The sequence below is a fragment of the Bombina bombina genome, chromosome 2, assembly GCF_027579735.1.
Source record: "Bombina bombina isolate aBomBom1 chromosome 2, aBomBom1.pri, whole genome shotgun sequence".
Lineage (NCBI taxonomy): Eukaryota > Metazoa > Chordata > Amphibia > Anura > Bombinatoridae > Bombina > Bombina bombina.
The window spans coordinates 741,692,469-741,716,090 of record NC_069500.1 but is presented as its reverse complement, the minus strand read 5'-3'; the positions used below and the strand labels follow the sequence as shown (position 1 = coordinate 741,716,090).

At 42.0% G+C, this 23,622-nt stretch overlaps 1 protein-coding gene across 1 annotated transcript in view; it reads left to right on the top strand.

Moving 5' to 3' along the window:
- Window positions 1-23,622, top strand: part of WDR18 (WD repeat domain 18) — a 91,867-nt gene that overhangs the window by 9,535 nt on the left and 58,710 nt on the right. The window lies entirely within an intron of this gene.

The following is a 23,622-nucleotide window of genomic DNA, read 5'->3' as shown; positions in this document are numbered from 1 at the left end:
CAAGGGTGTGTCGTTTTTGGCGCCAAAAAATATTTTTCTGTTTGTTGTGCGTCATACTTGAAGTGAAGGTAAAGTTACATGCTTCACTATCCTTATTTAAATAGTTCATGTAAAATCAATAGCAGTTTCATTCATGATTTTTTAGAAAGTTCGTTCTAAATACATTTTTTATCAGCAATGAAATATAATTTTTGACAAGTTACAATTCAACCCGTTTTTTTTTTTGTTTGTTTTTTGCGTCCTGATCACGTTGTGTGATCTTCCAATTGACTTTCTGGCCGTTAGGCGGCCGGGCAGCTACGTCATTAGACTATTGATCGATTTGCGCATGCGTGACATTTTTTATGCCTTAAGTTGCGCGTTCCCGATTCGCGCATGCGCCTTCCCGGTTTCTGTAGTAAACAGAAATTACCACGGATACGTCAATTTTTCTGTGCACTGATTGGATAATGCTGACATCTTTTATCGAGTGTATGAATATTTATGACCCTGAGTAAACAGCATTGTAAGAGGTTTATGGGTCTCTCTGCTTGCAGTTTTATATTCTTTAGTTACATATAATATATTGACTAAACGAGAATTTATATGTTTGGGTGAAATGAAGGTCTCTTAAACTTCTGGTTTAGGATCAATGTACATTATCCCATCTAATGTATCAAAAAAGACGATCTCAAATACATTTATTATATGGATAGGTTTCCAATCAGGACATAACCGATATACCATTAGAACACTCATCGATAAAGATTGCGTTTCCGGAAGTGATGTCACTTCCGGTTTTACGCAAGAAGTCACCGGTATATTTTAACTAACTAGGCAACAAAACCATCTATCCTCTAACCCAGGTAAATGAAATAATATTGTATATCGCAGGCGCTTATTTAATAGTTAACATATTCCAGTAATTATAGAAACAGGCAAAATATCGGCAGTATGCCGGAAACCGGAAGTAATACCAGCGCAATACTACACTTCCGGTTTCTACGATACCAGATGCATAAATTTTTTTGGATAACATACAGTGCACATTAGGATATTTAAAATGAATATGAAAATAGGAGAACCATATGTAAAGTAATTTAACATCAAATAAGATATATCATTCAAATAAAGGATATGAATTGGAGGCTATCACTTCCGGTTCAGAAGTACACCTTTTGGCGCGAAAACGGCGCTAATAGGTGGAACTACTTACAGTATATAAGGAGGCTCAATATGTCTTAACATAATACAGTCTTGAGAAAGGCCCAAGGAAGGGCCGAAACGCGTTGGCTAGTTTATGGTAAGCCTCATTACATTTAAATTAAGGATTTATTTAGCGTTATTGCACCATTTTGTTATTTGTATTCCACAGGTACACTGGGAATTTACGTTCTATTTTTGGATTTATTATGCCATTTCTGATATGAACAGATCGCTCAGATTACACTGATCACTAACCCAAGCACTTATCATTTTTTCAATTGCGTTTTTTAATTGAACAAATCGGAGCTCCAATTTTCTTTTCAATTTTTCTTTTTTCACCATTTTATTTTTCACTGGACATCATTTTTTAACTTTTTCTTCGTATTGTTTTTTTTCACCAGCTTTTGTATTTTTGATACACAGCATTAGTGTTTTCACCTTTTGGACACCATCACATCAACTTATTTGCACAACATTTGTTTCCCACAGGAGAGACTTTATCTAGGAGCTTTCTATAGGACTGGGTAGCCTTTTAATACTTGGAAAACTACTTACACCCTGTAAATCAGGGAATACTCATTTTATATGCGGAAACGCATATACACCGAATAATTACTAGTTATTTTTTAAGATTGTCATTTTATATTATCCATATAGGTTTATTTAGGACATTTTAGAACTGTTTTTAAGAACATTGTCTGTTGGCAAAATATCCCTCCTAACCGAGGCATAACACACTTCATCTATTATGGTTATGTATTGATTTTAAATTTTCTGTAACATGGATCCATTAATATTTTTATGATTTATTTTTATGATTTATTTTTATGACCAATTTTTGTGATATTTTTATATTGAGAAATTTCTAACTGGTCAGTACAGCATCTTGTATTTTGTTTCTTGTACGCTAATAAACTTGTCAACTTGTTAAATATCAACATATATCACCTCTATTTTTCACATAAGATTATCCTCTGCCCACTCTGAGGCGCTCCCTAGACTGTTTTCTCTTTACATTTTATTATTGCTGTTATTATTTGGCAAATTTTTTATTTTCTATAACCGTGTCTAACTAATCAGAGCGATAGGCGGGTTGATATAAAAGCAAGCGGTAAGGCGGCATTTGTAGTTGGTTTCTCTGGCTGTATTTCCAATTGTTGAGCAGAGATATGGATGAAGCAAACTTGCCAGTGCCTGAGCAGCACGGGTGTCTGCAGCCTGAGGACTGCGCGGTATTCATGTGCAGAAACTGTTACTCGGTGCTAGGAGACTCCCTCAGCGTGTGCATGGAAGAGCAGAGCCCTCGGCGTTGTAGCCTGCCTGAGTGAGTGCTGCCGAGAGCCGCGGCGTTGTAGCCTGAGTGAGTGCTGCCGAGAGCCGCGGCGTTGTAGCCTGAGTGAGTGCTGCCGAGAGCCGCGGCGTTGTAGCCTGAGTGAGTGCTGCCGAGAGCCGCGGCGTTGTAGCCTGAGTGAGTGCTGCCGAGAGCCGCGGCGTTGTAGCCTGAGTGAGTGCTGCCGAGAGCCGCGGCGTTGTAGCCTGAGTGAGTGCTGCCGAGAGCCGCGGCGTTGTAGCCTGAGTGAGTGCTGCCGAGAGCCGCGGCGTTGTAGCCTGCCTGAGTGCTGCCGAGATAACTTCAAATTAGCATCTAATTACTTTATCAAGAAATGCTAAATTATATTTTTGAAGTAATCGCAATGCCTTACACTTAGAATGCTATTCATTACAGTTTCATCATATTGAAAATTCTCAGTTATTTTTTTTCATGGATAAAACGATTGATAACACAATGTTATCAATCGTTTTATCCATGAACAAAAATAACTTTGTATGATTGAGAATTTTCAATATGATGAAACTGTAATGAATAGCTGAATTGCCATTGGACGGGCAATGCGCTCGTTGCTTGTGAACGCTCATTGCAGCTACGTATAGAGTGGTTGGGACCGCTCTATACATAAACTCACTGAGAGATAGGAAGTGGAAGGTGGGCGGAGCGTGCTAGATAACGGTAGGAATTATAAGACTAAGAATAAAACTGTTAATATTTTAAAAAAATAAATAATATAGCAATCTGGATATGTTAATGACATACAATGCCTGGATGTGTGGTAAACCATGAAAATTTACTTTCACTTTAAGACGCCATTTCTATTTGCCTCCTGCATTTTTTCTATGTCAGAGGGCTATGCTGTTTGCATTTTGTTCCCATTCCTGAAACTGCCATATAAGGAAATTGATAATTTTGCTTTATATGTTGTTTTTTTCTTTTACATTTGCAAGATGTCTCAATCTGATCCTGTCTCAGAAATCACTGATGGAACCCTGCGGCCTGATAACAGTTCTACCAAAGCTAAGTGCATTTGTTGTAAACTTGTGGGAGTTATACCTCCCCAGCTGTGGTTTGTAATAGTTGTCATGATAAACTTTTACATGCAGAGAATGTATATATCAGTAGTAGTTCATTACCTGTTGCTGTTCCCTCAACATCTAATGCACAAGATATACCTGTGAATTTAAAAGAATTTATTGCTGATTCTATTCAGAAGGCTTTGTCTGCCATTCCGCCTTCTAATAAACGTAAAAGGTCTTTTAAAACTTCTCATAAGGTTGATGAAATTTCAAATGACCAGCAACATACTGAATTATCCTTCTCTGACGAGGATCTATCTGATTCAGAAGATCCTGCCTCAAATATTGACACTGACAAATCCTCTAATTTATTCAAAATGGAGTATATTCGTTCTTTGTTAAAAGAAGTGTTGATTACATTAGATATGGAGGAAACTAGTCCTCTTGATATTAAAACTAGTAAACTTTTAAATTCTGTTTATAAACCTCCTGTTATTCCAGAGGTTTTTCCAGTTCCTGATGCTATTTCTGATATGATTTCTAAAGAATGGAATAGGCCTGGTGGTACTTTTATTCCTTCTTCAAGGTTTAAAAAATTGTATCCTTTGCCAGCGGTTAGATTGGAGTTTTGGGAAAAGATCCCCAAAGTTGATGGGGCTATCTCTACTCTTGCTAAATGTACTACTATTCCTATGGAGGATAGTACTTCTTTTAAAGATCCTTAAGATCGGAAACTTGAATCTTATCTAAGGAAAGCTTATTTATATTCAGGTCATCTTCTTAGGCCTGCAATTTCTTTGGCTGATGTTGCAGCTGCTTCAACTTTTTGGTTGGAAACTTTAGCGCAACAAGTATCGGATCATGATTTGTCTAGCATTGTTAAAGGGACAGTAAAGTCACAAAAAATCGTCCATGATTTAAATAGGGCATGTGATTTTAAACAACTTTCCAATTTACTTTTATTACCAATTTTGCTTTCTCTTGGTATTCTTAGTTGAAAGCTAAATCTAGGAGGTTCAAGTGCTAATTTCTTAGACCTTGAATACTGCCTCTAATCGGAAAGCATTTTGACAGTTTTTCACCACTAGAGGGCGTTAGTTCATGTGTTTCATATAGATAACATTGAGCTTCGGCACGTGAAGCTCCTAAGAGCAAGCACTGATTGGCTAAAAATGCAAGAACTGAAATAAGGGGGCAGTTTACCTTGTATCTATGCCTCTGCAATCACAGAGGTAAAAAGTATATTAATATAACTGTGTTGGTTATGCAAAATTGGGGAATGGGTAATAAAGGGATTATCTACCTTTTTAAACAACAAAAATTCTGGTGTTTACTGTCCCTTTAAGTTGATTCAACATGCTAATAATTTCATTTGTGATGCCATTTTTGATATTATCAACATTGATGTTAAATCTATGTCTTTAGCTATTTTTAGCAAGAGCTTTGTGGCTCAAATCTTGGAATGCTGATATGACTTCTAAGTCCAGATTGCTATCTTTCTTTCCAAGGTAATAAATTATTTGGTTCTCAGTTGGATTCAATAATTTCAACTGTCACTGGGGGGAAGGGAGTTTTTTTGCCTCAGGATAAAGACCTACGGGTAAATCTAAAGCTTCTAACCGTTTTCGTTCCTTTCGACAAAATAAGGAACAGAAACCTAATACTTCCCCTAAGGAATCTGCTTCCAATTGGAAGCCTTCTTCAAATTGGAATAAATCCAAGACATTTAAGAGATCAAAACCAGCCCCCAAGTCTGCATGAAGGTGCGGCCCTCATTCCAGCTCAGCTGGTAGGGGCAGATTAAAATTTTTCAAGGATGTTTGGACCAATTCGGTCCAAAATCATTGGATTCAGAGTATTGTCTCTCGGGTACAGTATAGGATTCAGAGTAAGACCGTCTGTGAGAAGATTTTTTTTTCTCTCACGCATTCCAGCAAACCCAGTAAAGGCTCAGGCTTTCCTGAAGTGTGTTTCAGACCTGGAGTTATCAGGGGTAATCATGCCAGTTCCATTTCAGGAACAGGGTCTGGGGTTTTATTCAAATCTATTCATTGTCCCAAAGAGAGAAAATTCATTCAGACCAGTTTTGGATCTAAAGATTTTGAATCGATATGTATGAGTACCAACTTTAAAAATGGTGAGTATAAGGACTATTCTGCCTTTTGTTCAGCAAGGGCATTAAATGTCCACAATAGACTTACAGGATGCATCTCTTCATATTCCGATTCATCCAGATCACTATCAGTTCCTGAGATTCTCTTTTCTAGACAAGCATTACCAATTTGTTGCTCTTCCTTTTGGCCTAGCGACAGCTCCAAGAATCTTTTCAAATGTTCTAGGTGCCTACTCTCTGTAATCAGAGAGTGGGGTATTGCGGTATTTCCTTATTTGGACGATATCTTGGTACTCGCTCAGTCTTTACGTTCTGCAGAATCTCACACAAATCAATTAGTGTTGTTTCTTCGAAGACATGGTTGGAGGATCAATTTACCAAAAAGTTCTTTGATTCCTCAGACAAAGGTAACCTTTTTAGGTTTCCAGATAGATTCAGTGTCCATGACTTTGTCTCTAACAGACAAGAGACGTTTGAAATTGGTTGCAGCCTGTCGGAACCTTCAGTTTCAGTCATTCCCTTCGGTAGCTATGTGCATGGAAGTTTTAGGTCTCATGACTGCAGCATTGGACGCAATCCCCCTTTGCTCATTTTCATATGAGACTAGGGTTGCCACCCGCCCCGGTATCACCGGGACAGTCCCGGTCTGAGGCTCTGTGTCCCAGAACTAGCCTCAAATGCCCCGGCTAAGCGCTCCCCTGGTGCAGCAAGCAGCAGTGAGCACAGACTTTCACAAAACCAGCTGGCCAGAGGAGCACTTAGCCCGGGGTTAAAAAACAAACAAAAAAACAGGCAGGTGGATTCTGGAGGAGAGGAGAGACGGAGTGTGGGACACTGGGAGGGGGGGGAAGAGGCCAGTCGAGGAGCGGAGTTGTCACATGCTGCAGCTGAGAGCGGCAGAGGAGAGCAGGTGTTGGTGCGGTCAGGTGCCAGGACCATAGGACTCGGAGGCAGAGTTTGTAAGCCCAAACAGCGGGCTAATGGGGGAATCATAGGCAGTCCGGGTGTTGAGCTTGTTTAGGACAACAATGCACTTACAATTATTTAGAGGAAGGGTCAGTGTACAGTGAGCACATGAAATTGGACATGTCCTAAAATGGTAACTTTGCTGTGGTAATTATGTGTAAATAATAAATATATATATATATATATATATATATATATATATATATATATATATATATATATATATATATATATATATATATATATATATATATATATATAGTATGTATGTGTATATATAGATACTTGTTTTCAAATACTCGCCGATACCAATTACCGATACTTTTGGTTTTTTATGTCATGTGACAGTTTACCAAGCACAATACAGACTAATTATTTAAGATTCCTTCTTTATAATTATAAAGGACTGTAATTCAAAAGACATTATGAAATAATAAAAAAGTTCACTGAACAGGTTTATAAATAGAAAATATTACAATAAAATATTACATTTAAAGGGGTGATGCAATTGGGTTGTAGGGCTGTTATATAACATCAATCTGACACTTGTATGGATGTTCGACTCTAAGTTGAACAGTCTTTCACTTTCCACACTACTGCATGGGGCAGAAAGATATTTTTGGGCCATTTTAGCCAGAGATGGAAATCTGTTTAACTGCCCAGTACTTCAGGTGTTTGTCTGAACGAGGTACAGTGATCTCTCCTACAATAATACAAATAACAGCAATTTGTATTGTCAGAACAGTAGTAAACAATTTTTAGTTTAGTCACGCGTGTGTATGTATGTGTGTGTGTATGTGTATATATAGATATAGATATTTTCATTTCATAAAGATTTTAAGGCCGTGAGAAGCCACGCGCCAAGCCACACCCTCTCCACGCCCACTTAAACAGTGTCCAGGAATTTTCTGGGCAAAAGGTGGCAACCCTATATGAGACCTCTCCAGCTTTGTATGATGAACCAGCGGTGCAGGGATTATACAAGGATATCACAATTAATATCCTTAAATCCCAATGTTTGACTTTCTCTGACTTGATGGTTAGATCACCATCGTATCATTTTAGCGGCCTCTTTCGTTCGTCCAACCTGGACTTTGATCACAACAGATGCGAGTTTTTCAGGTTGGGGAGCTATTTGGGGATCTCTGACAGCACAAGGGGTTTGGAAATCTCAAGAAAAGATTACCAATCAATATTTTGGAACTCCGTGCGATTTTCAGAGCCCTTCAGTCTTTGCCTCTGTTGAAGAGAGAACCGTTCATTTGTTTTCAGACGGACAATATCACAACTGTGGCATATGTCAATCATCAGGGTGGGACTCGCAGTCCTCAAGCTATGAAGAAAGTATCTCGGATACTTGTTTGGGCGGAATCCAGCTAATTTCTGCGGTTCATATCCCAGGTATAGACAATTGGGACGCAGATTACCTCAGTCGTCGGTAGTGATGTCGCGAATTGTTCGCCGGCGAACATAGCTTGTTCGCAACGGCGGGCGAACATATGCGATGTTCGATCCGCTCCCTATTCGTCGTCATTGAGTAAACTTTGACCCTGTATCTCACAGTCTGCAGACACATTCCAGCCAATCAGCAGCAGACACTCCCTCCCAGCTCCTGGACAGCAGCCATTTTAGATTCATTCGGAAGCTGCATTGTTAGTGAGAGGAGGGACAGTGTAGCTGCTGGTGATTTTATAGGGAAATTCATAGCTAGGCTAGTGTATTCAGTGTCCACTACAGTCCTGAAGCACTCATCTGATCTCTGCTATAAGGACAGCACCCCAAAAAGCCCTTTTTAGGGCTAGAACATCATTTTTTTTTCTTTTTTCCCCTGTGTAATCTAATTGCAGTTGCTTGCCTGCCAAGCCACTTGCCCAGTGCCACCACTCATATCTGGTGTAACAGTAGTGTAAATTAAAAAAAAAAAATCGCTTTTGACTGTGAAACATCAGTCTGCTTGTGTAATCTAATTGCAGTTGCTTGCCTGCCAGCGTGTGTGCCAGGCCCACTTGCCCAGTGCCACCACTCATATCTGTTGTAACAGTAGTGTAAATTTAAAAAAAAAAATCGCTTTTGACTGTGAAACATCAGTCTGCTTGTGTAATCTAATTGCAGTTGCCTGCCTGCCAGCGTGTGGGCCAGGCTCACATCGTATACTGTGCCCACTTGCCCAGTGCCACCACTCATATCTGGTGTAATAGTATCGTAAATTTAAAAAAAAAAAAAAAATTTTTGACTGTGAAACATCAGTCTGCTTTTTTGTGTCAGGCTCACAGCGTATACTGTGCCCAGTGCCACCACTCATATCTTGTTTAATAGTAGTGTAAGTGTACATTTAAAAACAAAAAAACTTTTTTGACTGTGAAACATCAGTCTGCTTTTTTGTGTCAGGCTCACAGCGTATACTGTGCCCAGTGCCACCACTCATATCTTGTTTAATAGTAGTGTAAGTGTACATTTAAAAACAAAAACTTTTTGGACTTTGAAACATCAGTCTGCTTTTTTGTGTCAGGCTCACAGCGTATACTGTGCCCACTTGCCCAGTGCCACCACTCATATCTTGTTTAATAGTAGTGTAAGTGTACATTTAAAAAAAAAAATGACAGGCAGAGGCAGGCCACCCCGCAGGTGCCGTCGTGGTGCTGTGATTCCCTTTGGCCATAGAATAATGCCCAGTGTTCAGAGGCCACGTACCATGAACTCAAAGTTCTGAGGAGGATATAGTTGACTTTTTAACACAGGACACCCAATCTTCTATAGCTTCCGCTCTGAACCTTGACACACCATCCTCCTCCAGCTTATCTTCGGGCACCTCTCAAGTTACCACTCGCCCGCCTGCCGCCACCACCAACACTAGCACCACAGCCGCTTCACTTGATCTGTCAGAGGAGTTTTTTACACATCAGTTGGAAGAAATGAGTGATGCGCAACCATCATTGACAGAGGATGTAGATAACCGTGATATGTCTCAGTCAGGCAGCATTACAGACCTGGACGTACGGTGTGATGATGATGATGTTGTACCCGCTGCTGCTTCCTTTGTTGATTTGTCAGATACAAGTGAAGTGGTTGATGATGACGATGCGTCCGTGGATGTCACGTGGGTGCCCGCTAGAAGAGAAGAAGAACAGGGGGAAAGTTCAGATGGGGAGACAGAGTGGAGGAGGAGGAGACGAGTTGGAAGCAGGGGTAGGTCGTCGCAAGGAACTAGTGGCACAGTCGGACAGCATGCTTCGGCACCCGGGGTCAGCCAGACAGCACGCCAATCAACGCATGCTGTTGCCACCACCAGAATGCCGTCATCGCAGAGCTCAGCAGTGTGGCATTTTTTGTGTGTGTCTGCCTCTGACAACAGCGATGCCATTTGCAACCTGTGCCAAAAGAAGAGTCGTGGGAAGTCCAACACCCACCTAGGTACAACTGCTTTGCGAAGGCACATGATCTCACATCACAAACGCCTATGGGATCAACACATGAGTAAAAGCAGCACACAAACTCAAAGCCGCCAACCTCCTCGTCCAGCATCTTCAGCCACATCAACCACTGCTGTCCTCCTTGCCCCCTCTCAACCATCCGCCACTCCGTCTCTCTTCCGTAGCAGTTCCTTCTCATCTGCCCACAGTCAGGTGTCTGTCAAGGACATGTTTGAGCGTAAGAAGCCAATGTCACAGTCACCCCCTTGCCCGGCGTCTGACAGCTGGCTTGTCTGAACTCTTAGCCCACCAGCTTTTACCATACAAGCTGGTGGAGTCTGAGGTGTTCAAAAAATTTGTAGCTATTGGGACACCGCAGTGGAAGGTACCCGGCCAAAATTTCTTTTCACAAAAGGCAATCCCCAACATGTACTCGATTGTGCAAAAGGAAGTAATGGCATGTCTGGCACACAGTGTTGTGGCAAGGGTCCATATGAACACTGATAGCTGGTCTGCAAAGCATGGTCAGGGCAGGTATATCACCTACACTGCACATTGGGTAAACCTGCTGACGGCTGCCAAGCATGGAATGCGTGGCTCTGCATAGGAGTTGGTGACACCGCCACGACTTGCAGGCAGGCCTGCTGCCACCTCCTCTACTCCTCCTATTCCATCCTCTTCCATAACCTCCTCGACTGAGTCCTCTTCTGCTGCTGCGTCTTGCTCCACATCAACGGCACCCCCCCAGCTCGCCAGGTACTATTCCACATCCCGGATACGGCAGTGTCACGCCCTCTTGGGGTTGACTTGCCTGAAAGCAGAGAGTCACACCGGACCAGCACTCCTGTCCGCCCTGAATGCACAGGTGGATCAGTGGCTGACTCCGCACCAACTGGAGATCGGCAAAGTAGTTTCTGACAACGGAAGTAATTTGGTGGCGGCATTGAAATTGGGCAAGTTGACACATGTGCCGTGCATGGCACATGTGTGTAATTTGATCGTACAACGCTTTGTGCATAAGTACCCAGGCTTACAGGACGTCCTGAAGCAGGCCAGGAAGGTGTGTGGCCATTTGAGGCGTTCCTACACGGCCATGGCGCACTTTTCAGATATCCAGCGGCGAAACAACATGCCAGTGAGGCGCTTGATTTGCGACAGCCCGACACGTTGGAATTCAACACTCCTAATGTTCGACCGCCTGCTCCAACAAGAAAAAGCTGTTAACGAGTATTTGTATGACTGGGGTGCTAGGACAGCCTCTGCGGAGCTGGGAATTTTTTTGCCACGTTACTGGGCGCTCATGCGCAATGCTTGTAGGCTCATGCGTCCTTTTGAGTAGCTGACAAACCTAGTCAGTCGCACCGAAGGCACCATCAGCGACATCATACCATTTGTTTACTTCCTGGAGCGTGCCCTGCGAAGAGTGCTGGATCAGGCCGTAGATGAGCGTGAAGAGGAAGAGTTGTGGTCACCATCACCACCAGAAACAGCCTTATCAGCATCGCTTGCTGGACCAGCGGCAACGCTGGAAGAGGATTGTGAGGAAGAGGAGTCACAGGAGGAATGTGGCTTTGAGGAGGAGGAGGAAGACCAACCACAACAGGCATCCCAGGGTGCTCGTTGTCACCTATCTGGTGCCCGTGGTGTTGTATGTGGCTGGGTGGAAAAATATACCTTCAGTGACATCACTGAGGACGAGGAATGGGACATGAGTAGCTCTGCATCCAACCTTGTGCAAATGGGGTCTTTCATGCTGTCATGCCTGTTGAGGGACCCTCGTATAAAAAAGCTGAAGAACGACCTGTACTGGGTGTCCACGCTACTAGACCCCCGGTATAAGCATAAAGTGCCTGAAATGTTACCGAATTACCGCAAGTCGGAAAGGATGCAGCAGTTCCAAAATAAATGAAAAAGTATGCTTTACACAGCGTATAAGGGTGATCTCACAGCACAACGGGAATCTAACGGGAATTGGTGAAAGTAATCCTCCGACTCCCACGACCACGCCGGCAAGGACAGGACGCTTTACAGACGTGTTGTTGATGGAGGACATGCAGAGCTTTTTCAGTCCTATGCATCGCCACAGCCTTTGGGGTCCACCCTCAGAGAACGACTCTATCGACAGGTAGCAGACTACCTCAACTTAACTGCAGATCTCGACACTCTGAGGAGCGATGAACCCCTTGACTACTGGGTGTGCAGGCTTGACCTTTGGCCTGAGCTATCCCAATTTGCGATAGAACTTCTGGCCTGCCCCGCTTCAAGTGTCCTGTCAGAAAGGACCTTCAGTGCAGCAGGAGGTTTTGTCTCTGAGAAGAGAAGTCGCCTAGGTCAAAAAAGTCTAGATTACCTCACCTTTATTAAGATGAATGAGGGATGGATCCCGAAGGGACTGACATTGGGCGATACATTCAAGTAAAAAAGGCCTGATGAGATGAGCTGCCTTGGGCTAAAAATGGTCCACATGCTGCTGTATTTCATCTTCGAATGCCGGATGACTTGCGTGACTTATCCGCCACCAACTAGGGTTCAAGCCGCAATGTTTTAGGGCACTTTCTTCCTGGGAAACAAACATCAATTTTTCTGGCCGCTGCTACAGCAGCGTCTGCAACAATACCTAATTTTTCAGGCATGTGTACATGCCAAATTTTTCTTGCCTCTGGTGCTGCACTGTGGCTTAAAAAAACCACACCACTCATATCTGGTAGCACAGTAGATTGCACGCGCAGTGCCCCAAATTTGAAGTAGGAGGACCGACCAAGCATCTTTTTCCATCTCCCGGTTCCTAAAATCCATGCCATATACACGTCCCCTGGCGCCGCAACTGCCTCTGGGAACCTTACCATGGGTCTCAGACCGCACGTCTTGTAATTCTCTGTCTGGGAAATTATCTATCTATCAAATCTATCAATCAAATGTATATTGCATCTATTGATCTATCTAATCTATGTATCTATCAAATCTATGTCGTGGTTGTGCAAATGGACTGGTTGCGGTTGTTTGCGGTGCGTTAAACGGGGAGTTTGGTCTGTCACTGTGAAGCGGGCGTAACCCTTACACTACCTGATCGATACAACATCATACCTGATGTTTTAAAGCACGTTATTCCAAACAATTTAGGAATGTTACGTGATTTATGCCCTTTAGGGATTAAAACCAGACTCTGCATGAACTATGTCATTTTACGTGGGAGTTTTGCCATGGATCCCCCTCCGCCATGCCACAGTCCAGGTGTTAGTCCCCTTGAAACAACTTTTCCATCACTATTGTGGCCAGAAAGAGTCCCTGTGGGTTTTAAAATTCGCCTGCCTATTGAAGTCAATGGTGGTTCGCCCGTTCGCGAATAGTTGCGGACGTTCGCGTTTGCTGTTCGCGAACGGAAAATTCTCAGTTCGCGACATCACTAGTCGTCAGACTTTACATCCGGGAGAATGGTCTCTCCACCCAGATGTGTTTTCTCAAATTGTTCAGATGTGGGGGCTTCCAGAAATAGATCTGATGGCATCTCATCTAAACAAAAAACTTCCCAAGTACCTGTCAAGGTCCAGGGATCCTCAGGCGGAAGCAGTGGATGCATTAACACTTCCATGGTGTTATCATCCTGCTTATATTTTCCCGCCTCTAGTTCTTCTTCCAAGTGTGATCTCCAAAATCATCATGGAGCAATCGTTTGTGCTGCTGGTGGCCCCAGCATGGCCTCACAGGTTTTGGTATGCAGATCTTGTTCGGATGTCCAGTTGCCAACCTTGGCCATTAAGGCCAGACCTATCTCAAGGTCCGTTTTTCCATCAGGTTCTCAAATCATTAAATTTGAAGGTATGGAAATTGAACGCTTGGTGCTTAGTCATAGAGGTTTTTCTGGCTCAGTGATTAATACTATGTTACAGGCTCGTAAATCTGTTTCTAGAAAGATTATCGAGTTTGGAAGACTTACATTTCATGGTGTTCTTCTCATAAATTCTCTTGGCATTCTTTTAGAATTCCTAGAATTTTACAGTTTCTTCAGGATGGTTTGGATAAAGGTTTGTCTGCAAGTTCCTTGAAAGGACAAATCTCTGCTCTTTGTTTTATTTCCTAAAAAGGTTGCTAAACTTCCTGATATTCATTATTTTGTGCAGGCTTTGGTTCGTATCAAGCCTGTCATTAAATCAATCTCTCCTCCTTGGAGTCTTAATTTGGTTTTGAAGGCTTTACAGGCTCCTCCGTTTGAGCCTATGCATTCTTTAGACATTAAACTACTTTATTGGAAAGTGTTGTATCTTTTGGCCATCTCTTCTGCTAGAAGAGTTTCTGAATTATCCGCTCTCTTGTGATTCACCTTTTCTGATTTTTTCATCAGGATAAGGCAGTTTTGCGGACTTCATTTACATTTCTACCTAAGGTTGTAAATTCTAACAACATTAGTAGAGAAATTGTTGTCCCTTCTTTGTGTCCTAATCCTACAAATTCTTTGAAAAGATCTTTACATTCTTTGGATGTGGTGAGAGCTTTGAAATATTATGTTGAAGATTTCAGGAAGACTTCTAGTCTATTTGTTATCTTTTCTGGTTCCAGGAAAGGTCAGAAGGCTTCTGCCGTTTCCTTGGCCTTGTGGTTAAACGTTTTGATTGGAGTCGGGTCAAACCCTGCCTCAGAGAATTACAGCTCATTCTACTAGATCAGTCTCCACTTCCTGGGCTTTTAAGAATGAAGCTTCACTTGATCAGATTTGCAAAGCTGCTACTTGGTCTACTTTGCTTACATTTACTAAATTCTACCATTTTGATGTATTTGCTTTTTCAGAAGCAGTTTTTGGTAGAAAAGTTCTCCAGGCAGCGGTTTCAGTTTGTTTTTTCTGCTGTTGATTTAATTGTTTTCCTCACATTTATGAGAATTAACTTATATTTTGGGTTGTGGATTATTTTTTTCAGCGGAAAATGGCTGTTTTTATTTTCATCCCTCCCTCCCTCTCTAGTGACTCTTGTGTGGAGTTCCACATCTTGGGTATTGCTATCCCATACGTCACTTGCTCATGGACTCTTGCTAATTACATGAAAGAAAACATAATTTATGCAAGAACTTACCTGATAAATTCATTTATTTCATATTGGCAAGAGTCCATGAGGCCCACCCCTTTTTTTATGGTGGTTATGATTTTTTTTGTATAAAGCACAATTATTTCCAAATTCCTTTGTTGATGCTTTTTACTCCTTTCTTTATCACCCCATTTCTTGGCTATTCGTTAAAGGGACAGTCTAGGCCAAAATAAACTTTCATGATTCAGATAAAGATGTAATTTTAAACAATTTTCCAATTTACTTTTATCACCAATTTTGCTTTGTTCTTTTGGTATTCTTAGTTGAAAGCTTAACCTAGGAGGTTCATATGCTAATTTCTTAGACCTTGAAGGCCACCTCTTTTCAGAATGCATTTTAAGTTTTTCACCACTATAGGGTGTTCACGTATTTTATATAGATAACACTGTGCTTGTGCACGTGAAGTTATCTGGGAGCAGGCACTTATTGGCTAAACTGCAAGTCTGTCAAAAGAACTGAAATAAAGGGGCAGTTTGCAGAGGCTTAGATACAAGATAATCACAGAGGTTAAAAGTATATTAATATAAATGTGTTGGTTATGCAAAACTGGGGAATGGGTAATAAAGGGATTATCTATCTTTCTCTTGTTAAGTGTGTTCAGTCCACGGGTCATACATTACTTATGGGATATATTCTCCTCCCCAACAGGAAGTTGCAAGAGGATCACCCAAGCAGAGCTGTTATATAGCTCCTCCCCTCACATGTCATATCCAGTCATTCTCTTGCAACCTAACTAAAGATAGGTCGTTGTGAGAGGTCTGTGGTGTTTTTAAACTTAGTTTATTTCTTCAATCAAAAGTTTGTTATTTTAAATGGCACCGGAGTGTGCTGTTTGTTTCTCAGGCAGCATTAGAAGAAGAATCTGCCTGCGTTTTCTATGATCTTAGCAGACGTAACTAAGATCCACTGGCTGTTCTCGCACATTCTGAGGAGTGGGGTAGCTTCAGATAATGGGAATAGCATGCGGGGTCCCCCGCAAATGAGGTATGTGCAGTACAATATTTTCTGGGAATGGAATTGACTAAGAAAACACTGCTGTTACCCATATGATGTAAGTACAGCCTTAAATGCAGTAGTAGCGACTGGTATCAGGCTGATAAATGTATGCGCAGTTGAGTTATTTTCTAGGGACTAGAATTTGACTGAGAAAATACTGTTAATACTGAAATAATGTATAAGCCTTAACTGCAGTAGAAGCGACTGGTAGCAGGCTTAGTGATAACTTTGCATGACATTGAAAAAGTTTGTTTTTAAAACGTTTACTGGCATGTTATTCGTTTTGTGAGGTACTTTGGTGATAAATCTTTTTGGGCATGATTTTTTTCCATATGGCTAACGTATATTTCTGCATAGAAACCGTTATATCAGGTCTCCCACTGTTGTAATAATGAGTGGGAGGGGCCTTTTTTAGCGCCTTGTTGCGCAGTTAAAATTCTAGCACAGTCTTCCTGCTTTCTTCCTCCTTGATCCAGGACGTCTCTAGAGAGCTCAGGGGTCTTCAAAATTCTTTTTTGAGGGAGGTAATCAGTCACAGCAGACCTGTGACAGTGTGTTTGACTGTGTTTAAAGCGTTAAATCTTAAATTGATTATCCGTTTTGGGTATTGAGGGGTTAATCATCCTTTTGCTAATGGGTGCAATCCTCTGCTAATTTAATACATTTACTATTAAAAATTGTTTGCTATAACTGAATTAGTTCATTGTTATTCAACTGTGTTTTTTAAAAGCGCTGCAGCGTTTTTTATATTGCTTGTAAATTTATTGAAAGTAATTTCCAAGCTTGCTAGCTTCATTGCTAGTCTGTTTAAACATGTCTGATACAGAGGAATCTGCTTGTTCATTATGTTTAAAAGCCGATGTGGAGCCCAATAGAAATATGTGTACCAATTGTATTGATGTTACTTTAAATAAAAGTCAGTCATTACCGGTAAAGAAATTATCACCAGACAACGAGGGGGAAGTTATGCCGTCTAACTCTCCTCACGTGTCAATACCTTCGCCTCCCGCTCAGGAGGTGCGTGAGATTGTGGTGCCAAGTACATCAAGGCCCTTACAAATCACTTTACATGATATGGCTAATGTTATGAAAGAAGTATTATCTAATCTGCCCGAGTTAAGAGGCAAGCGCGATAGCTCTGGGTTAAGGACAGAGCGCGCCGATGACACGAGAGCCATGTCTGATACTGCGTCACAATTTGCAGAACATGAGGACGGAGAGCTTCATTCTGTGGGTGACGGTTCTGATTCGGGGAGACCGGATTCAGAAATTTTAAATTTAAGCTTGAGAACCTCCGCGTGTTGCTAGGGGAGGTGTTAGCGGCTCTGAATGATTGTGACACGGTGGCAATCCCAGAGAAATTATGTAGGCTGGATAAGTACTATGCGGTACCGGTGTGTACTGACGTTTTTCCTATACCGAAAAGGCTTACAGAGATTATTAGCAAGGAGTGGGATAGACCTGGTGTGCCCTTTTCCCCTCCTCCGATATTTAGAAAAATGTTCCCTATAAACGCCGCCACACGAGACTTATGGCAGACGGTCCCTAAGGTGGAGGGAGCAGTTTCTACTTTAGCCAAGCGTACCACTATCCCGGTGGAGGATAGTTGTGCTTTCTCAGATCCAATGGATAAAAAATTAAAGGGTTACCTTAAGAAAATGTTTGTTCAACAAGGTTTCATATTATAGCCCCTTGCATGCATTGCGCCTGTCACTGCTGCAGCGGCATTCTGGTTTGAGTCTCTGGAAGAGGCGATTCGCACAGCACCATTGGATGAGACTTTGAGCAGGCTTAGAACGCTTAAGCTAGCTAATGCGTTTGTTTCGGATGCCGTAGTGCATTTAACCAAACTTACGGCTAAGAATTCTGGATTCGCCATCCAGGCGCGCAGAGCGCTATGGCTTAAATCCTGGTCAGCAGATGTGACTTCTAAATCTAAACTTCTGAATATTCCTTTCAAAGGGCAGACCTTATTCGGGCCCGGCTTGAAGGAAATTATTGCTGACATTACTGGAGGTAAGGGCCACACCCTTCCTCAGGACAGTGCCAAATCAAAGGCCAAACAGTCTAATTTTCGTGCCTTTCGTAATTTCAAGGCAGGAGCAGCATCAACTTCCTCCGCTCCAAAACAGGAAGGAACTACTGCTCGTTACAGACAGGGTTGGAAAGGCAACCAGTCATGGAACAAGGGCAAGCAGGCCAGAAAGCCTACTTCCGCCCCTAAGACAGCATGAAGACAGGGCCCCCTTTCCGGAGACGGATCTAGTGGGGGGCAGACTTTCTCTCTTCGCCCAGGCTTGGGCAAGAGATGTCCAGGATCCCTGGACGTTGGAGATCATATCTCAGGGATACCTTCTGGACTTCAAAACTTTTCCTCCACAAGGGAGGTTTCATCTGTCAAGGTTATCAACAAACCTAGTAAAGAAAGAGGCATTTCTACAATGTGTACAAGACCTCTTAGTGATGGGAGTGATCCACCCAGTTCCGCGAACGGAACAAGGGCAAGGTTTTTACTCAAATCTGTTTGTGGTTCCCAAAAAAGAGGGAACCTTCAGGCCAATCTTAGACCTAAAGATCTTAAACAAATTCCTAAGGGTTCCATCGTTCAAGATGGAAACCATTCGAACCATCCTACCCATGATCCAAGAGGGTCAGTATATGACCACAGTGGACTTAAAGGATGCCTACCTTCACATACCGATTCACAAAGATCATTATCGGTACCTAAGGTTTGCCTTTCTAGACAGGCATTACCAGTTTGTAGCTCTTCCCTTCGGGTTAGCTACGGCTCCGAGAATTTTTACAAAGGTTCTGGGCTCGCTTCTGGCGGTACTAAGACCGCGAGGCATAGCGGTGGCTCCGTACCTAGACGACATTCTGATACAAGCGTCAAGTTTTCAAAATGCAAAGTCTCATACAGAGATAGTTCTAGCATTTCTGAGGTCGCATGGGTGGAAAGTGAACATGGAAAAGAGTTCTGTTTCCACTCACAAGGGTTCCCTTTCTTGGGACTCTTATAGATTCTGTAGAGATGAAGATTTACCCGACGGAGTCCAGGTTATCAAAAATTCTAAATGCTTGCCGTGTTCTTCATTCCATTCCAAGCCCATCAGTAGCTCAGTGCATGGAAGTAATCGGTTTAATGGTTGCGGCAATGGACATAGTGCCATTTGCGCGCCTGCATCTCAGACCGCTGCAATTATGCATGCTAAGTCAGTGGAATGGGGATTACTCAGATCTGTCCCCTTTACTGAATCTGGACCAGGAGACCAGAGATTCTCTTCTCTGGTGGTTGTCTCGGGTTCATCTGTCCAAAGGAATGACCTTTCGCAGACCAGATTGGACGATTGTAACAACAGATGCCAGCCTACTAGGCTGGGGCGCAGTCTGGATCTCCCTAAAGGCTCAGGGGTCGTGGACTCAGGAGGAGAAACTCCTTCCAATAAACATTCTGGAATTAAGAGCAATATTCAATGCTCTTCTAGCTTGGCCTCAGTTAGCAACACTGAGGTTCATCAGGTTTCAGTCGGACAACATCACGACTGTAGCTTACATCAATCATCAAGGAGGAACCAGGAGTTCCCTAGAGATGTTAGAAGTCTCAAAGATAATTCGCTGGGCAGAGTCTCACTCTTGCCACCTGTCAGCGATCTACATCCCAGGCGTGGAGAACTGGGAGGCGGATTTTCTAAGTCGCCAGACTTTTCATCCGGTGGAGTGGGAACTTCATCCGGAGGTCTTCGCCCAACTGATTCTTCGTTGGGGCGAACCGGAACTGGATCTCATGGCATCTCGCCAGAACGCCAAGCTTCCGTGCTACGGATCCAGGTCCAGGGACCCGGGAGCGGTGCTGATAGATGCACTAGCAGCCCCTTGGGTTTTCAACATGGCTTATGTGTTTCCACCGTTTCCGTAACTGCCTCGACTGATTGCCAAGATCAAACAGGAGAGAGCATCAGTGATTCTGATAGCGCCTGCGTGGCCACGCAGGACCTGGTATGCAGACCTAGTGGACATGTCGTCCTGTCCACCATGGTCTCTGCCTCTGAGGCAGGACCTTCTAATTCAGGGTCCTTTCAACCATCCAAACCTAATTTCTCTGAGGCTGACTGCATGGAGATTGAACGCTCGATTCTATCGAAGCGTGGTTTCTCGGAGTCGGTTATTGATACATTAATACAGGCTCGGAAACCTGTGACCAGAAAAATTTACCATAAGATATGGCGTAAATATTTATATTGGTGTGAATCCAAGAGTTACTCATGGAGTAAGGTTAGGATTCCAAGGATATTGTCTTTTCAACAAGAGGGTTTAGAAAAGGGTTTATCCGCTAGTTCGCTAAAGGGACAGATTTCTGCTCTGTCTATTCTTTTACACAAGCGTCTGGCAGAGAATCCAGACGTCCAGGCTTTTTGTCAGGCTTTGACTAGGATTAAGCCTGTGTTTAAAACTGTTGCTCCTCCGTGGAGCTTAAACCTGGTTCTTCAGGGTGTTCCGTTTGAACCCCTTCATTCCATTGATATTAAACTTTTATCTTGGAAAGTTCTGTTTTTGATGGCTATTTCCTCGGCTCGAAGAGTTTGAGTTATCTGCCTTACATTGTGATTCTCCTTATCTGATCTTTCATTCAGACAAGGTAGTCCTGCGTACTAAACCTGGGTTTTTACCTAAGGTTGTTTCTAACAGGAATATCAATCAAGAGATTGTTGTTCCATCATTATGTCCTAATCCTTCTTCAAAGAAGGAACGTCTTTTGCATAATCTAGACGTGGTCCGTGCCCTGAAGTTCTACTTACAGGCAACTAAAGATTTTTGGCAAACTTCTTCTCTGTCGTTTACTCTGGACAGAGGAGAGGTCAAAAGGCTTCGGCTACCTCTCTCTCTTTTTGGCTTCGTAGCATAATACGTTTAGCCTATGAGACTGCTGGACAGCAGCCTCCTGAAAGAATTACAGCTCATTCCACTAGAGCTGTGGCTTCCACCTGGGCCTTTAAGAATGAGGCCTCTGTTGAACAGATTTGCAAGGCTGGAACTTGGTCTTCACTTCATACTTTTTCCAAATTTTACAAATTTGACACTTTTGCTTCTTCGGAGGCTGTTTTTGGGAGAAAGGTTCTTCAGGCAGTGGTTCCTTCTGTTTAATGTTCCTGCCTTGTCCCTCCCATCATCCGTGTACTTTAGCTTTGGTATTGGTATCCCATAAGTAATGGATGACCCGTGGACTGAACACACTTAACAAGAGAAAACATAATTTATGCTTACCTGATAAATTTATTTCTCTTGTAGTGTGTTCAGTCCACGGCCCGCCCTGTCTTTTTTTTGAGGCAGGTTCTAAATTTTAAATTATAACTCCAGTCACCACTGCACCCTATAGTTTCTCCTTTCTCGTCTTGTTTCGGTCGAATGACTGGATATGACATGTGAGGGGAGGAGCTATATAACAGCTCTGCTTGGGTGATCCACTTGCAACTTCCTGTTGGGGAGGAGAATATATCCCATAAGTAATGGATGACCCGTGGACTGAACACACTACAAGAGAAATAAATTTATCAGGTAAGCATAAATTATGTTTTTAAAACAATAAAAATTCTGGTGTAGACTGTCCCTTTAAACTGAATTATGGGTGTGGTGAGGGGTGTATTTATAGGCATTTTGAGGTTTGGGAAACTTTGCCCCTCATGGTAGGATTGTATATCCCATACGTCACTAGCTCATGGACTCTTGCCAATATGAAATAAATTAATTTATCAGGTAAGTTCTTACATAAATTATGTTTTTTAGGAGTTAAACATACAGTACTGCAGGGTTGATATAGCATGTAATTTTAAAGGGACATAAAAGCCAAAAATTGTCTTTCATGATTCAGATAGAACCTACATTTTTAAACAACTTTCCAATTTACTTCTATTATAAAATGTTCTTTGTTTTCTTGTTATTCTTTGTTGAAAAGCAGAGATTTAAGCTCAGGAGTGTGCACGTGTCTGCAGCACTATATGGCAGCAGTTTTGCAACAATGTAATAAATTAGCAAGAGCACTAGATGGCAGCACTATTTCCTGTCATGTAGTGCTTCAGGCATGTGCACGCTACCTACCTAGGTACCTCTTCAACAAAGAATAACACAGAAACGGAGCACATTTGCTAATCGAAGTAAATTGGAAACTTTTGTAAAATTAAACTTTACAATGCCGCTTCTTTTTAAAAATACAATTTCTTACTGTAAACAGACCGCCAATCCTCCTACCGCATTTCCTTCAGTATTGAGCAGATTGATGACAAATCTGCCATCCACTAATTGTCTCTTCCCAAACCCCCCCCCCCCCCCCCCCCCCCGGGTGCATTCGGCCCCTTTACACAAACAACACTGTCTGGGGGGAAAACAACCATTAATAGATTGCAGATTTGTCATCTATTAATTGATGAATATGGTGGGCAGAGGAACGGCGCTTATCCTTATAGCATTACAAGGTAAGAATCTCAGAATATAAGTATATACAACACTTTTGATGAATGAAAGTTTCATTCATTTTTTAAATTCTATCCTATAACTTGAGCGACTATGCTCAAGTTTACATTCACTTTAAGTAAATATACATTTGTTTTAAAGGGACATTCCAGCCAAAATTGGAATCTACGTAGATGCATTTCAGTTTTGAATAGAAGTATTTTTGTAATATACATGTATTAGCACAAATGCTTCTAATAAAAGCTATAGCTGTTTAAACGTGCATTTAAGTATTCACGTGCACCAGCATTTTAAACACAGCACTTGCTTAGAGAGCCTAAGGTGCTTGTACCATCTGGTAATGACTCAGTTTGTTTATTGCTGAAATGATACAAGCCCTACTGGCGCTCTGAGCTGCTGTAATTTTCAAAATGCACGTGCAGAGAAAAATGCTAACACTAAAACAGTGATAACTTATACTAGAAGAATTTGTGCCAATACATGTTTATTGTAAATATGTTTCTATTCAAATATGTTATTCATTTATGTGCATTTAAATTTTGACCATACTGTCCCTTTAATAGCCCATTACAAAAGAATAAAGAAAAGTTCCTTTTGGGGGCTGCTTGTATTCAGGCTAGATGCAAGGCTGTTAAAATATTAAATTGACAGGTAGCTAGTGGGAAACTTTTAAAGTGGCTATACTTGGGACATTCTATCATGAATGAATGATAACAAATTATGTGACTTCGATAAAAATCCTTAGCGAAGTGTTTCCACTGGAGCAGAGAATCATGGGTAAGGAAGCACATAAGTCCAAATTGCCTCAGATATACACAGCAGCAAAAGGTCTCTTAAAGGGACACAAAACAAAGTATTTATTTTATGATTCAGATAGAGCCCATGATTGCCAAATTACTTCTATTTAATTTGCTTTGTTCTCATGCTATTCTTTATTGAAACGAAAACCTAGGTAGGCTTAGGAGCAGCAAAGCATTACTATGAGCTAGCTGCTGATTGGTGGCTTAAAGGGACAGTCTAGTATAAATTAAACTTTCATTATTCAGATAGGACTTTTAATTTT